Genomic DNA, 13,209 nt, shown 5'->3' with positions numbered 1-13,209 from the left:
TAGTTTACATACTAGGTATTTTGAATCTCCCAACTCAAAATTCTCCAGTTGCACTATGTATATAATTTTCTCAATGTTTCTATTGGGAAACACAGTCTTAACATCCATTTGATATAGCTCTAGGTCATAATGAGATACAAGTGACATGATTACACTAAGGGAGTCTTTCGTTAAAATTGATGAAAAGGTCTCCTTGTAATTAATGCCCTTTTGAGTGAATTCCTTGGTGACTAGGTGTGCCTTAGACTTTCGACATTGCCATGTGAATCCCGTTTGGTTTTAAATATTCATTTACAACAAAAAAAAGTTTCACACTTTTAGGTAATTTGACAATTTCTCAAATGTCATTGTCCGTCATAGACTTCATCTCTTTCTTTATGGCTTCAATCCATTTTTCTGGATAAGGGCATTGCTTGACTTCTTGGAAGGATGTGAGATCATCTTCTAACCCAATGTCAAACTCATGCTTTTAAAGATATACATAATCACAAGACATCTTAGATCTACTTTCTCTAATTGATCTCCTTAGTGACACTTGATCTTAAGGTGGTTGGTGTAGGTCCCAGTAAGGCCGGCTAGAGAGAGAGGGGGGAGGGGTGAATATCCTGCAATAGAATTTTAGCACTTCTCTTGCTACTTACTTAGCAAGAAAACAACACATGTTAATTAAAAATAATAAAAAAAAACATGAATTAAAGAAGAGGCAGAGATTTACTTAGTTTGTAATAAGGAAGATTGCTAATCCAAAGCAATGAAAGCTTCAATAAAAAATCTCCTTCGAAGTAGGCGAAGTAGCCTCTTACAGATGTTGAAACATAGACTTAAAAATGAATAACGAAATGAAAAGTACAAGTATTGTTATAAAACTTTAGGGGCCAGAACTTTATTTATAGCCCATTAGTCAAAGTTGGATGTTGGCTGACGTGGCACCTCCTAGGCGCCTGAATGTGATCGACTCAATCCACTCCACAATGGTTTCTTTTCCAGAAGTTATCACTTCTTGGGCGCTTGGACTGCTCCGGACGCTTGGATTGCTCTGACGCCTGGACTCAGTCAACTTTTAGGTTGATCAATTTTTTTGTCTGGTCCTTGGGTGATATTTCGATCATCCAAAATTGAGCTCACCCAAACCCAACTCTGGCATTTTCCTATAGTAGTCTTCCTCCCCGACTTTTTGTTCGTCCGAAGCGCCACGTGTGTCCTTCTAGTTCGCCGGTGTACTCTTCCACAGCTCCTCGTCCCGCGAATACACAAAGCTCGTTGACTCACTTCCTGTGCCATCATTCTTGCTAGCTGCATCTTTCACTCGACTTCTTGTATTCCTAAGTCCTTGCACACTTAGACACAAGAGATCAAACTGTAGAGCCTAACTTAACTCGGTTAATCACATCAAAACTCACTCAGAGTACTTACAATCTCTCCCTTTTTTTATGTGCATCAACCCAAGTTAAGTTAAGATTAAATCAAAACAATAAAATAATTTTAATCAAAATAAATTTGTAATTATTAAAAAATTATAATTAATTCAATAACCTCCCCCTTAACTTAATATTTAATTTCTTCTCCTTTAATCACATAAAAACATGTTGGCAAAAATATAAAAAAAGTTAGAAAAATATTAAAACTTTTTCTAGCAGTTTTAAACAGAATTTTCAATTACATATCTTTTTACAGAAATTAATTTTTAAAAGGAATAATTTTTATCAATTAATCCATAGTTTTGACAAAAATAATTTTAAAGTTTCATAAAATCCTGAAAATTTTATCAATAGCTATCACAGACATTCGAAACATCATAAAAAAATTTATGCATAAAATATTTTTATTTTAACCATTATAAATATTTTGAATAGATAAACTTATTTTCAAAACTAAATATTTAAAAAAAGTTTTCAAGTCTTAAAAATCTGGCTAATTTTTCTATACATTAAAAATTCAACGGTGATCTTTTAGGCTCTTAAAAATCAATCTACCAAAAAAATTAAAAATTAAAAATTATATTTTTATTAAAAATTTATAAAATATCATATAATTATAAAAAAATCTCAAAAAATTTTAATCTACAAAAAAATCATTATGATAGAAAATTTATTTTTTTCAAAAATAAATTTTAAAACATTTTTAATCATTAAAATTATTTTTTGAAAGATTTTTTTTAAAAAAATAATATAATAGTAAAAAAAATTAAAAAAAAATCTTTTAGCATATAATATCTTCATATTTACAAAAAAAATTAATATAAAATATGAACAGTAGATATACAAAATAATTAATTTTACCTAACTATTAATAATTAAAGAAAATTCAATTTAAGCATGCATATAAAAATAATTTAACAGATTAAGCATGATTTAAAAATCCGAAATAAATTTCTATCTAATGAATTTATCTAGTATTTTTAGAATATAATTTCTAGCTACTTTTACAATTTTACCTCTATAATTCCTGATATACCAATTTAGCTCTCCATTATTTATAAAATTTAAAATTGGTGAAAAATTCGAGTATGAATCATTCTTTTTTCAATAATTCTATTTGCTCCTTTAGTTTTGCATTTTTAATTTTAATTTTTTCAAAATGTTCTAACAGACAAGCCGCTGCTAATTACTTTTAACTCATTGTTATCTTTTTTTAGATTAATACATTTAGTTCATAGTTTGTATAAGGATTTAGATAGCATTTTCACTGCTTCATAAAGTTGATCTGGAGGTAAGAGGCATACCTCACTTACCGTGTCAGACTCATAGTTCGAAGCTCCCCCTTCATCGATGCTCATCTCAAACTTGGTTTCGTTGTCTTTTTTTTCTTGGTGACTTGCCATTAGCACAAGTCTGACATATGCTTCGACTTCAAATTCTGATGATGCTTCGTACTATGTAGCTTTCAAGTTCTTGTGCTTTGATCGTCTGGGCCCTTTGTCTTTATCCTTTCCAATGCTTTTCAATTTTGCACAGTTGTCTCTTATTTGTCCTTTATTGCAATTGTAGCACCTTATTTTTCATTTACCTTGAAGAAGCTTCTTGGCCTGCAACTTGTTAAATTTGTTAGACTTAAAGAACTTTGAAATTTTTCTTACCATATATGCTCTTTAATCTCCGCCGAGGGATGAGTCTGAATCTAGTTCGTCCTTCTTGGCTTTCAGCATTAGATTTTGACTTAGCTCCTTTTCTTTTCTTAAACATGTACATCTAGACTTGTGTAATTCTAAAGTTGAATTTTATTTTCTAAATTACTTACCTCTAAGTTTTTAGAGATGTAGTAGGCATCTACTATTAATGTCCACTCTTGAGTTCTCGTAAAGGTGTTGAGAGTATATCAGATTGAGTCCCAATTTGTTACTGATATCGTGATGAAGAAGGGCCCCGCTAAAGATGGGTCAAAATAGGGAAGAACAACCGACGTGGATGTCAAAGTCAAAACAGTCAAAGGCCTAGGACCATAGATTGGGTGAAGTTGACCGAACGGGTCTCCCATGCCGGTTGGACGTGAACGACCATCCTTTGAAAGCTTGAAACTGGGGTTAAGAGACAAATAATAAGTCTCCTAGCCCACCATCCCTGTCGAGCAGACAATGTGTCCAATCGGACAAAATGCAACCCTTCGACAATAGGAAAGCCGAGTAAAGGAAAATAGCTCTGTTTAGTATGACTGAGCTGAGATGTCCCCGCCGAGCGACTTCCGATCAGCCTACAAGGGGATCCACCTACATATCTTATTGTTCTCTTTTGGAGGATTATGCCACCGATAGCAAAGCATGTCTAGCATGCAAATTGTACATTAAAAGCTTCTAGCCTACCACATTAGAGATTTGCGTATCTACTTAAGAAAAGGTGTCAGAGACACTTTTTGACTTGTCATTTTCTAGGATGCTTTGAAAAACATGCATATACTTTGAGATACGTGGGCAGACGCTACAGTGATACTATAAAGGGGATTTCCATCCATAGACGAATGTATGCGTTACTTTACTATTTAACACGCTCACTGCTACAGTCTTTCTACTATTCTTCTCCACTGAGTCGAGGACTGATTTGAGCATCGGAGAGCCAACGCCGGGAACCCCTTCCTGACCTGACACTAATGCTCCTTTTGTTGCAGGACCGCGTGAAGTCTTTATCCAGTCAATCGTAGAGCCACGTGCCTAGCCAACCATATTCTCCACTTCCAGACAAGATCATATTTAGCGCCGTCTATGGGAATCTCACCTGCATCTGAAATGTGAGGATGGATGACGCTGGATGACTCATCACCATGATGCTAACCCAAGAAGATATGCAAATAATGATAAATGCCCGAGCTGCGAGGATGGTGCAGCAACAACAAGAGATAGCGATTGACTGCCAAGTGTCGAATGACCCAGTCGTGTCGATGACAGGCCAACGAGCTGACTCGAGAGCTTGAGCAGAAGACCCCGTCGGCCAAGCCAAACAACAGGCCGACTGGTGCCCTCCGGGAAGCACTGAACACGTTGATCCCATATTACCGGACGTTATTCCACACGCCCTTAGAAGAGCAATGCCAAGCTGAAAGGACATAAGAATCCTCTTCCAAGAATGAACCTGTTCGGGATGGGCGGAAAGGTAAAGCACCCCGACTTGACGACTCTCTCGAGTGGATCAACAGGTAGTTCTCCCAAGAAATCCTTGATGATCAATTGCCACCTCACTATAGGCCTCTGATGATCGGAGAGTACACAAGGTCAACTAACCCCGAAGTCCATCTAATCAAGTTCGACAACATGGCCACACTCCACCAGTACTCCGATGGAGCCAAGTGTTGAGTATTCCTCACTACGTTCTCTGGATCGGTGCAGAGGTGGTTCAAATACTTGCCAATCAGATCCATCTGCAGCTTCAAAGACTTTCGAATGACTTTCCTACAATACTTTGCTAGCAATCGATACTACTAGAAGATGAATGTGAACCTATTCACGATCAAACAAGGGCCCAGGGAAGCATTGTAGGGCTACATTAAGAGATTCAACCAAGTGACCATGGAAGCCCCATCAACTACCTCAGAGATCTTGGTAAGTTCCTTTTCCTAAGGACTTACAGATGGTGACTTCTTTCGCTCATTCATTCGGAAGCTCCTGAGAGACTTCAACCAGCCACTCAGGCGAGCCACTAAGTACATCAACATCAAGGAGGCTCAGTCAGCTTGGAAGAAGGAAGTGATTCCGGAGCCGGTAGTCATCCTAGAGCTCTGAGTGGCCCACACCCACCAACTGCCAAAAGGGGCCCTGAGCAAGGGCAACTCAGTAACATCAGGAGCCCCTAGCCCATGCAATCCAGCATGTGGAGGTAGGGCGACCAAAATTTATCGAGCTGTGATAGTGAATTCCGCTCTTTTGCTCTTATCATCGCTCGACAACTCACAACATTAGAGATTATTACCATATCAAACCAAAGCCACGCCTACTAACTCCTCTAAGGTTTTGCCGTCAATCTCTATCTCCTGATCACCACCCTCACCGTCGATCGGGTGGACAACACAAGGAAGGTTAGCTGGTGACTAAACAACACCAAGTGTAACCCCAGCGAAGAGATTATCAGAGGTATGCTCGAGCATCTGTCGAGCGGTCGTGCTCGTAATCTTGGGAAGAAGAGAATTATAGCAACACCCCTCGGGGTGACATTGGCATGATCGCTGGAGACTCGATCGACAGTGATTCCAACTGGACCCAGAAGTCACATGTCTGACGATTAGAAATCCATGGTGTCGGAGTAGCAAAGAGAGAGCAGAGGGACTAGAGATCAGTTTTGGTCCTCAATATTTGGAGGGAGTAAAAGTCCCTCATGATGATGCCTTGATCTTCAAGGCAATAATTTCTAACTATAATATTCACTATACTTTTACAGATACAGGCAACTCAGTGAACATTGTATTCAAGAAAGTGTTTGATTAATTTCAGATTGATCGGAGTGAGCTCTAGCCCATGACGACTCTTTTATATGGCTTCACAGGCAATGACGTATTACCGATCGGCTAGGCGTGGCTAGCCATATCACTGGGAGAAGAGCCACTCAAAATGATAAGGATGATAAATTTCATTGTAGTGGATGCACTGTCTGCCTACAATGTTATATTGGACCAACTGATACTTAACGAGTTTCGAGCAGTCGTCTCCACGTTATGCCAAAAAATCAAGTTTCCTATGGATAACTTGGTCAGCAAGGTTAAGGGTGACCAGCTAGCAGCTTGCCGGTGCTACATGGAAATAATGAACACCAAATCATGAGCCGCTTGGAAGGCCCAACAGCTGGAGGTAAATGCGATTCTAGAGGAGCCTCCTATGCTAGTCTATGAAGAAAAAGAAGAAGTTCAAGTGCACCCCAGCTGACCAGAAGCCACACAACCTTTATCGCGACCGATCTGAGCACGGAAAAGAAGGCTGAGCTATTTTCTTGTATAAGGTAAAACCATGATATGTTCTCATGGGCAACTCATGAGCTCCCAGGTATCTCACCAATGATAGTGTAGAATGAACTGCACGTTCGACAAGACACCAAGCCAGTGAAGTAGAAGAAGAGGGATTTTATCTTGGAGCAAAATTAGATTATCTGAGTGGAGATGGAAAAACTGTTGGAGGCTAGGCATATCCGAGAGGTACAATTCATGAACTAACTCACCAATATTGTACTGGTCTCTAAGCTGGGTAACAAATGGAGAGTCTGCATCGACTTTAGATATCTGAACAAGACCTGCTTGAAGGACTATTACCCTTTACCATGTATCAATCAGATGGTGGACTCCACGGTAGGCAGTAAAATGATATGCATGCTAGATGCATATCAGGGCTACCATCAGGTCCCGCTCAGTAAGGAAGATCAAGAAAAGGTTAGCTTCATCACAGTCGACAGAACCAATGGAACCTTCCGCAATAATGTCTTGCCGTTAGGACTGAAGAACGTCAGAGCCACCTACTAAAGACTGATGAACAAGGCGTTTCGATGGCAGATCGACCAAAATATGGAGGTATATGTTAACGATATGTTGATAAAATCCTTCTAAGATGCTGACCTATGTACAAGTATAGAAGAGACCTGTTGGACCCTAAGAAAATATGGAGTCAAGCTCAACCCCGACAAGTGCCTTTTCAGAGTAAAGAGCAGACACTTCCTCAGTTACATAGTGACAAAGTGAGGGATTAAAGCTAATTCTAGCAAAGTAAAGGCATTATAGGACATGCCCCCTCTACGTAATTTAAAGGAAGGTTAGTGACTAACCGGACGGATCACAACTTTGTTAAGATTCATCTCCAAGTCGTTTGATTAGAGCCATCCATCCTTTAAAATTCGATGCCAAGCTACTAAGTTTCAATGAGACGCGGAATGCAACAAAGAACTGGAGAAATGATAACTATGATTTCGTTACACTATTTTGGTTCATACATGCATGATTTGATATCTTGTTCATAGGTTAAACTCATATTTACATCACATTTCATGCATTGCATTTGATGTTGGACTTAATTGTAAATTAACTATCATCATGGTATTTGATGGTAATATGTGATTATTATTTTGCAGACATCAAAAGAATTATGGACCCGATCAGATCAGACCAAATTTGTGCTCGAATCGGAGTTCAATCAAGACAATCAAGCCTTGGATCAATTAGGACTGTTCATCAAGAACAAGAAAGATCTGAATCATCCGTTGAAGATCTGATCCATCCAATTCAAGGGGAAGTAGATCACAACCATCAATCAAGATCTGAAGCTTTGATCTAGATCTGAATTTATCCAACCATTAGATGAGATCTGAAGAATTCTCAATCGTTGATTGAAATATGATGAGATTTAAAAGGATTGAGAATCTACAGTGATCGATGGAGCTCGGGCATTTTTATCTCCTCGTGATTTATCTACTGTTCATCATCGTCCCTACAGCTTCCTGTCCACATTCCAGATCCGAGAGCAATCTTCTTCACCGACGATGATCTATGAGTTGCTGGCGTTCATCCTTCGAGATCAGAGTGTGTCAGAGGGAGGTTCCCCAGCCCCAATTTGGATTTTTCTCTCCGCCGCGTTCCTGATCAAGGGAGGTTCCCGATCGGTGATCTTCGCATCCACCGGAGCTTGAAGGAAGGTACCCAAGAGTTTCCGACTCTATTTCCATCTTCAAACTCACCCGCGACTTCTGAATCGACTTGATCAGTCAATCAAAGCTTACGATTCCAGAATCCATACTCTGTTCTTCATGCATTGAGAGTTACAGCCGGTTGCGAGCTCAGAGGGTGTTCTCCAGAAGCTGTGAGCATCGGTTGCACTAGCTAGAAGCTTTGTAATTCATTGTCGATCGATCGAAGGGAGTTTCTAGAAGCGATTCTGCTTCACAGTAGAGAGGAGAAGTTTGATCTTAGGTTTGGTTGTAGAATGTTATTTTTCTTTCTTTACTTATGTTTTCAATTGTGACTGCTCAGATCATTAGATCTGACTTCTTACTTGCAATTTTGATCTTGTTGAACTTTTGCAATTCATATCTTGTTTAAGCTACATAATTAGTTTGCAATCTATGTTCTATTTTGAATTTGTAATTCCATTTACTGCTATTTTGTTAGTTTCGATTATTTAGTTAGCAAATCCTTGCTCTATACAATTGATCTTTGTGACTGTGATCATGCTTGAATGTTGAATGCTTAACTTGAGCTTTTGATTGTTACCTCTGTTCAACGTTATTTTGTTTGAGCTTTTGAGTTTAATTGTTTAATTTGACTGTGATCATGAATTGAATGCTATTTCGGGTTCTACAAGTTTGTTTGAGCTTTGAGTTTAATTATTGTTGTGATTATGAATTGAAGATATGATAATTGAGTTAATTGATTCAATGATGCATTAGAACCGAACTTAATTGATACCGATTTGATGAAATGAAGTGGATCATGTTTAGATGAGATTAACCTTTCTTTGATCCTATTCTTGATTTTACTAGTGCACTATTGAGAATTAGATGAATTCAATTTGTAATGTGAATCAAATGGAAATGCCTAATTGACCTTGTTGATGTAAGAATTTAATTTGAATCCAGTCTAGAGAACTCACACATTTATTAGTTATACTTTGAAAAAAATATGATTTGGGACTCCTTACTACAACTCTTATCTTTAGTTTTAATGAGTTCTAATCTTTATTAATTTTGAAGTGTCACGTGACATGTAAAAATGACAACATCAAGGAACTCAAGACTTGTTTAACTTCTTTACCTATACTGACAAAGCACATCACCGATGAGCCGCTCTGGATGTACCTGTCATCCACAAAGCGAACGATCAGATCGGCGTTATGTGACAGAATGCCACTAAAAAACAACCGGTATACTTCTTGAGTCACTTATTAAAAGATGTTGAATGTTGCTACACTTGTCTTGAAAGTTGGCATATGGGTTGGTCCTCGTCGTTCAGAGGTTACACCCTTATTTTTTCTCGTATCCCATAATTATGTTAACTAACAACACATTAGGGAGGGTTCTCCTCAACCCAGAAGCGTCCGAACGCTAATCAAGTGGACTATAGAGCTGAGAGAATTCAATGTACAATATCAGCCTAGATCAACGATCAAGGTGCAAGTCTTAGCCGATTTTGTGATCGAAATACAAAACACTAAGCCGAAGATAACTTGGAGAATATATGTGGATGGGTCGTCCACCCAGCAGGGTAGCAGAGTAGACATACTTTTAATATCACCATGCGAAAATAGGATGCAACTCTCAGTCCGGTTGGACTATCGGGTTACAAATAATGAAGTAGAAATAAAGCTCTTATCGTCGGTCTGCAAGCAGCTCGACATGTGGGGGCCACAAGAGTTCTTATCCACTCAGATTATCAATTTGGCAGCTTAGCAAGTTTCAGGTACTTTCAAAATGCCAGACTAAAATTATATGCCGAGGCTTTCGAAAAGTTGAAGACGAGATTTCAAAAGGTGGTCGTACAAAAAATCCCTTAGGCGAACAACCAGTATGCGGATGAGCTGACCAAGTTAGCAAGTTTTTAAAGCCCTATAATTTTGGATAAGCCAATCAAACAGGTGATGCTAGTAGCTCATACCAAGAGAATAGTTGAGATAGGAGCCCCAAGTAATTGGAGGACACCTTTGATTAAGTTCTTCCGATCAAGAAGCATGCCGGCCGACTAGGAATAAGCTCGGTTGATAAAAGGGAGAGCCGGGTGGTTCCCATTAATAGGAGATCATTTATATAAGAGAGCTTTCTCGAGGTCATTACTCAAATGTATCTGATTTGAGGACGTTCAATATATCTTGCAGGAAATATACCAAGGCTCTTATAACAGTCATTTAGGCGGCCAGTCACTGGCTCAAAAAATCTTATTAGTTGGATATTTTTAACCTACCTTGTAAGCAGATGCCGCCCAAACAGTGACAACTTACCTATCATGTCAGAAATATCAGAACATACTGCACCGACCTACTGAAGAGCTGAAGGCATCCATCATGTCTTGTTCATTCAACCAGTTGAGCATGGACAGTGTTAGACCTTTCCCTATAACGACCAGTCAGAGAAAATTTCTTCTTATAACTGTGGGCTACTTCTATAAATGAGTGGAGGAAGAACCACCCGCCAAGATAACAGGGCAAATGGTTATCAAATTCTTATGGCAGAATATTATGTGCTGGTTCGACGTCCCTCACAAGCTTGTCTCTGATAATGGAAGGTAATTTCAAGGACCGAGGCTGAGAGAGTGGTGTGTCGGCTATGGTATTATGTAGGCTTTCACTTCAATGGTTTACCCCAGAGCAATGATCAAGCGAATTCACCAATAGAGAAATCCTCAGAGGACTTAGAGCTCGGCTCGATCACATTGGAGGAAGCTGGGTTGATGAACTACCGAGCGTGTTGTGGGTGTACCGCACCACCCCTCGAGAAGCCACTAGAATAACTCCATTCCACTTGGTGTATGGAGGAGAAGCGGTAGTGCCGGTCAAAATTGAGATGAAATCCAATCGAAGACAGCTATACGACGATGATAATCCCAAGCAACGTTTTATAGAATTAGACTTGATAGATGAAATCAGAGATAAAGCTATCGTTTGACTAATGACATACCACTAAAGGATGAAGCAAAACTACAATCGGAGAGTGAATTCCAAATCATTCCAGGTTGGCGACTTAGTTTGAAAAAGAGTCAAGTGGGTCGACAACGTTAGCAAGCTGAAGGCCCCATGGGGTGGATCATATAAAGTGATTCAAAAGCTTAGCTTGAGATCTTATTACCTACAAGATGGAAATGGAAGGAATCTGTACTAGCCTTGGAGCGCAAACCATCTACAACCCTATCGGGTCGGGTAGTATGTGTACAATTGAATGCGTGTGAATTGTAAAAATAGTTGTTCTATGAATGCATGAGAATTTATATGAAAAATCGCTAAGTGTCCAAGACTCATGCGCCGCTTGGAAGTGTTATAAGCAGCAAAGCCCTTGCACTAAAGGTGTCAAAGACTCTTGAGCGGACAACCAAGTTATAAGTGAGCAAAAACCTCATGCTAAATGTGTCCAAGACTCCCGAGCAGACAGTCGGGTTATAAGTGAGCAAAGCCCTCGAGCTAAGTGTCAAAAACTCACGCTCCACTTGGCCGAGTTATAAGCCAGAAAAACCCTCGTGCTAAAGGTATTAAAGACTCTAGAGCAGACAACTGGGTTATAAGCGAGCAAAGCCCTCACGCTATGTATCAAAGACTCACGTGCCACTCGACCGTGTTATAAGTGAGTAAAGCCCTCGCGCTAAAGGTGTCAAAGACTCCCGAGTAGACAGCTAGGTTACAAGCGAGCAAAGCCTTTATGCTAAGTGTCAAAGACTCATGCTTCGCTCAACCATATTATAAGTGAGCAAAGCCCTCACGCTAAATGTCAAAGACTCTCAAACAAATAGTCAAGTTATAAGCGAGTAAAGCCCTCATGCTAAAAGTGTTAAAGACTGTCGAGCAGACTGCTGGATTATAAGCAAACAAAGCCCTCGCGCTAAAAGTGTCAAAGACTCCCGAGCAGACAATCGGATTATAAGTGAGCAAAGCCCTTGCACTAAGTGTCAAAGACTCACGCGTCGCTCGACCATGTTATAAGCGAGCAAAATGCTCGCGCTAAAGGTGTCAAAGACTCCTAAGCAGCCAGTCAGGTTATAAGCGAGTAAATCCCTCATGATAAGTGTCCAAGACACTTGACCCTTTCAGGCAAGCTATAAGTGAGCTGAGCTCTCATGCCTCCAGTCTCTTGTGTCGTTCAGCTAAGTTATAAGTGAGCAAAGCCCTTGCGCCTAAGTGTCAATGACTCTCGATCCATTCGGGCGAGTTATAAGTGAGCTGAGCTCTCACACCTCTAGACTCTTGAGTCGTTCGACCAAGTTATAAGTGAGCAAGGCCCTTGCGCTAAGTGTCCTAGACTCTTGCACCATTCGGGCGAGTTATGAGTGAGCTGAGCTCTCACGCCTCCAGACTCTCAAGTCATTCGACTGAGTTATAAGCGAGCAAAGACCTTGCGTCTAAGTATCAAAGACTCTTACACCGTTCAAGCAAGTTATAAGTAAGCACGCTCTCACGTTTAGTAAGTTCTAAGAACGGAACGTAAAGGTTAGAGGGAACGAGAACTCTAAAATATCGAATGGGTGCACATCAAATTTGACTTAGAAAATTTTTACAGAAGTTACTGAGTGGTTACAAAAGGTTGTTGATAAATAAAGCTAGGTCAGATCAACGGTTACATCGTCTTGTAGTGAATCCACGATCTTCTTTGTCTGGATGAACTTGTTTGAGACCTCGGCAGAGAGGTAGCCGCCTTCCTTTAGCTGTTGAAGGGTTCCATCAATGCCATAGTCGAACAGTCGGAAGGATCGATCAATTAACATCTCATTGAAGCCCTCCGAATGGAGATACTCAACTCCAAAGGCTTCCAATTGGGCGAGTTCATCTTCTTGAACTTGGTGAATTAGGCCTTGGATGCCTCAAGCTTGGTGATGTGTACAATATTACATGTCACGTGGTGCTTCAAATTGATTAAAATTGAAAATCCTTACAATTCATAGAATAAAGTTGTAGTAAAGAGCCTTCAAGTCGTATTTTTCTAAGGATAGCTAACAAATATGTGTGAATTCTAGATTTAAAACTAATTTTGAGTTTTCTAATGAAAATGGGTGTTTAAGTTTTGATTTATACAAAAGAAAGCAATAAAAAGTTAAATAAATAAGGCATATCTGATCACGCTA

Source organism: Zingiber officinale, chromosome 1A, assembly GCF_018446385.1.
Source record: "Zingiber officinale cultivar Zhangliang chromosome 1A, Zo_v1.1, whole genome shotgun sequence".
NCBI classification, from domain to species: domain Eukaryota; kingdom Viridiplantae; phylum Streptophyta; class Magnoliopsida; order Zingiberales; family Zingiberaceae; genus Zingiber; species Zingiber officinale.
The sequence above is the reverse complement of the archived record's forward strand: the minus strand, read 5'-3'. Positions refer to the sequence as shown.